Consider the following 4,916-nt stretch of genomic DNA (forward strand, 5'->3'; position numbering starts at 1 on the left):
CAAAAACAACTGCCTAATGAACTGAATCCCATTTCACAATGTTTATCCCACAGCCTTATATGTCATGGCATCACAAGTTCACATCTGAATGTTTATTCAGGTTCTAAGGGTTTCTGCCATTCTGAACAATGCAGACAGTGTATTCCAAATTCCAACCACCCACTGGCTTATAAAGCACTTTTGCACATCTACTCAAACCATTCTGACTTCCTTCTTAAATCTCTGCCCCCTGCTAATCCTCCATTAATGGGAAACTCGTTCAGTCAACCCTGTCCATACCCTAACCCAATCATGTCTCCTCTACATCTCCTTTACATTGCGACAAACACTCCACTCTGTCCTGTCTTTCTTCACAACTGAAACTCTTCATCCCAAACAATGTCCCGGTAAATATCTCCTACGATTTTCTCAGTGTGATCACATCCCTGTGACTTGCAAAACTGCAATCAACACTCTTGCTTGAGCCTAATGAGCATTTGTTTTAAAATTTCTGGATTAGTATGAGGGCGATTCTGGCTAAGCCGAATTTATTACCCATTCTGAATTGCTCAGAGGGAAATTGAGACTCAACCATATTTTTCTGAGTCTGAAGTCACATGCAGGCCAGAGCAAGTAAGGACAGCAGATTCCTTCCTGAAATGACATCAGTGAACCAAATGGTTTTTTATTCAACAATTGTCAATGGATCTATCGTAATCATTAGATTCTTCCTTGCAGATATTTGCTGAATCCAAATTTTACAATCTGGCATGGTGGGATTCAAGCCCGAGTACCCAGACTATTACCTCGGTCTCTGGATTATCAGTCCTATGAAATTACCACAAGACCAACACAGAAAACCACAAAAGCTGATCTTTTCCAATAAAATGTCTTTTCACCAAAACTGCCCTGGGTATTTTCCATGAGCCTGACGCTCCAATTGTCTCTGCCCTATATCAGTAAAAGCTGCTACATGGGGATTGATTTCACAACCGCAGTATCCAAATGGATCGATTTGTTTGAAAGCCCCGATGGTGGGATTGGGGCACGTTCACCCAACAACAGTGACCGCAGCAGCAGCACAGACAGAACAGTATGAATGTGAAAGAGAGTGATAGATTGGGCATTGCCTCAGAGAAATGGGGGGAGGGACGGAAAGGAGGTTTAATGATCGTGGGAAGAAGAGAAATCTCCGACAACGAGTATGTTTCAATCCTGATATATGACACGCAGAGATGTAAGAGAGCGGAATTTGAAGGTAAAATAATTAATTTCTTAGCATGTGTCACAAAAAGGACAACGGAGAGAACACTTAGTGCCGTGATTTGGTTTCAAATCGAGTTTGCTGTGGTCACAATGCAAAATACCGACAACCACGATCACAGTAACCACAGAACAGGATGTTTGCAAGCAGCAATAAGTATACTAGCAGAGGAAATGTTCGGAAGAACAGCACATGTACAATATCAGTACTCAGCGAACAGTGACAGACATGTGGGAACTGACAATGAGCTGACTCTTTCATATCGATGTCCTCAGAGGCTGTAGAGATCACTTGAATAAGAACGTTGACAGATGAGATTGATCGATTTCGACAAAACATCAAAGACTCGGGGGACAGGGCAGGATATTGTTGAAATGCATGCTTCAATAGCATTTTAGCTTAACATCGGCACAGCCGCCCAGATCCAACCGGAAATAGGGATGGGAATCAGAGCGCAGAGTTACCAGTGATGCAATAGGTGAGCGTGTGATGGCACAGAGGCTCAAGAAATTCCTCGGTTGAATGTGCTCCTGCTCAAAGGAATGGTTGTCCCCGTTTATACTATCATAGCGATTTCCGGTGCATCTTTCTAAGACAGCTGAGTGGCACAAGTGGAGTGTGTTGAGCCCTTAACTTTGCAATGGTGGGTTTAAAAGATGATTTTGCTATTTGGATCTGTGTTTCCAACACTGGCGGTGGCAGCTACATTTGCTCGCATCAGCTCATTATCAGTTTCTACCACACAGTCAAGACTTCAACCAGGAGAAGTTGGTGTTGGGATGATATTTTAAACTAGTCATCCTTGGGGGTTGGGACACGGAAACGGTGATGTTTACGTTCGACAAATAAAACTTGAAATACAAGCCTGACCTCAGGAACAGAGATCATGACTTTAAGCCATACTCTTTATGTTGTACCAATTTGCAATACCTTCCATTTATCCAACGACTCATTGGATTAAGATCCTTTTGAAATTTAGATAATCTTCATCACTGTCTACAATTCTGGTGTCGCCTGCAAACCTATGAAGCATGCCAGCTGTGAGTTCCACTGTTTTCTCATGTAGATCAATGATTCCTATTTATTTGTAGTGGCCGTGATTTAGCAGTGTGCAGATCACACAACAGTTAGTCATGCAATTAACCATGAGGACGAAAGCCGCAGACTACAGGGAGATACCAAACAATTGGAAATAAAAATGGTGAAAGCAATTCATTCCAGGGAAGTGGGTGATAGTGAAGCAAAATTAAACTTCAAACCAGCTGCCCCCGCTCCAGTTGTGGCACTCAAGCTGTCTCAGCAAGATGCACTGTAGATTGCTGTTATAACCGGTAACAGATTTTCCCTTCTGCCCCGCCTTTGACCAGAAGCACTCCCAACCTCGGAATTGCTTGCGCCTCGAAACCATCATAGAAACCATGCAGTCTCCGGTTGATTCACTTGAGCCAACGAGTATCTCTGCGACCTCATTCCCATCTCGATTTCAAGTTGCATCTTCGTGACTGCGCCACTCAGTTCCTCTGATTCTGGGGCTGGGAACTGGGCCCATGTGGCAGCAGTGGTTACGGCCTTGTGTGGGGAAACTCGTGAAGTAACCGATGTTAAACTGCATTGCTATTGAAATATACATTTCAACAAAAGCTTGGTATAAACAATGACTGCAGATGCTGGAAACCAGATTCTGGATTAGTGGTGCTGGAAGAGCACAGCAGTTCAGGCAGCATCCGAGGAGCAGTAAAATCGACGTTTCGGGCAAAGACTCTTCATCAAGAATAAAGGCAGAGAGTCTGAAGGGTGGAGAGATAAGTGAGAGGAGGTTGGGTTTGTGGAGAAAGTAGCATAGAGTACAATCGGTAAATGGGGGAGGGGATGAAGGTGATAGGTCGGGGGGGGAGGGTGGAATGGATTGGTGGAATAGATGATAGGCAGGTAGGACAACACAGGAGAAGTCATGGGGACAGTGCTGAGCTGGAAGTTTGGAACTATGGTGACGTGGGGGAAGGGGAAATGAGGAAACTGTTGAAGTCCACATTGATAACCTGGGTTGAAGTGTTCCGAGGTGGAAGATGAGGCATTCTTCCTCCAGGTTTCTGGTGGTGAGGGAGCGGCGGTGAAAGAGGCCCAGGACCTCCATGTCTTCGGCAGAGTGGGAGGGAGAGTTGAAATGTTGGGCCACAGGGCTGTGTGTTTGATTGGTGCGGGTGTCCCAGAGATGTTCCTAAAGCGCTCTGCTAGGAGGCGCCCAGTCCCCAAATGTACAGGAGACTGCACCGGGAGCAACGGATACAATAAATGATATTGGTGGATGTGCAGGTAAAAAAAGCTGCACTGTACCCGGATTCCTTGATGTTTTGGAGAAATCTATTTATCTCAGCCCTCAACACATTAATGATGGAATCAACACAGCCACTGGGGAACCGATGTTAAACAGTCAGACCATTCTGAGTTCCCACATATCTGCTACTGTTCGCTAAGCACTGATCGTACGCATTTGGTGCTCTGCCTAACATTCCTTATAATACTGTACTTAGAGCATGCACTTGCTGTGTTCGTCTGTGGGGTGCTGTGATCGTATAGTGGTTAGTACTCTGCGTTGTGGCCGCAGTAACCTCGGTTCGAATCCGAGTCACGGCAGAAATAGTTCTGTGTGTCCCAGTCTTTTGTGAAACACAAAGGAATCAATTGTTTTAAATTCATGATTTTCTCCAAGGTGATTTTTTTCCTCCAAGTTCTGCTCGCTCACATCTCTGTGTTTCATATGTCAGAATTCAAATCCACCCGTTCTCAGAGATTTCTTCCCTCCTACGATCACTAACCGAACTTTCCATCCCATACCCCCATTTCATTAATTTGGAGATGTCGGTGTTGGACTCTGGAGTACAAAGTTAAAAATGACCCAACACCAGGTTATGGTCTTACAGGTTTAATTGAAGCACTAGCTTTTGGAGGGCTGCTTTTTCATCATGTGTTTGTGGAGTCATTTCCCATTTCACTAAGGCATCGCAGAATCTAATACAGACTCTCCCATTGATACCGATCAGTCTGTGTGGCTGGGGTAACTGTTGCTGGGTGAACATGCCCCAACCCCACCATGGGGACCTGCAGACCATTTGATCCATTTGGTTACCACTGTTGTGAGATCCATACTCATGTAGCAGCTTTTACTGATACGGACCAGATATTATTGGGGGTGTGGGGGGTGGGGAGCGGAGGTCAAGCTCAGGAAAATGGCACAGAACAGTATCGGGGAAAATCGACTTAATTGGATAAGATCAGTTTCACTGCTTTTCTGCAATGGCCGAGCGCTATTACAACGGAACACAGAACTGTTAATTCAGACACCAGGGACCTGGGTGTCACTCCGACCATGCTAGGTGGTAGAATTGGGATTCAAAAAATATCTGGAATTACGAATCTAATAACTCCTATATATCCATGTTCAATTGATGAAAAAAATAACAAAACTACTTGACGTCATTTAAGGAATGAAACTGCCATTTTTATCTGCTCGGGCCTCCATGTGACTCCAGACTCACTACAATACGGTTGAGTCTCAATTACCCGCTGTGCAATTTGGTATAGCAATCAATACTGCCGAGCCAGCGACGCCCTCATACTGTAACAGAATAGAAAAAAAGTTCATTTGGCCCTAGCTAGATTACTGTGTGCAGTT

At 44.6% G+C, this 4,916-nt stretch overlaps 1 non-coding gene across 1 annotated transcript; it reads left to right on the plus strand.

Moving 5' to 3' along the window:
• Window positions 1-3,805: 3,805 nt before the first annotated feature.
• On the plus strand, window positions 3,806-3,877 carry trnah-gug (transfer RNA histidin (anticodon GUG)). Its single transcript has one exon. It is a non-coding gene; the product is annotated as a tRNA-His (tRNA).
• Window positions 3,878-4,916: the final 1,039 nt, after the last annotated feature.

The sequence above is a fragment of the Chiloscyllium punctatum genome, chromosome 24 (assembly GCF_047496795.1).
Source record: "Chiloscyllium punctatum isolate Juve2018m chromosome 24, sChiPun1.3, whole genome shotgun sequence".
NCBI classification, from domain to species: domain Eukaryota; kingdom Metazoa; phylum Chordata; class Chondrichthyes; order Orectolobiformes; family Hemiscylliidae; genus Chiloscyllium; species Chiloscyllium punctatum.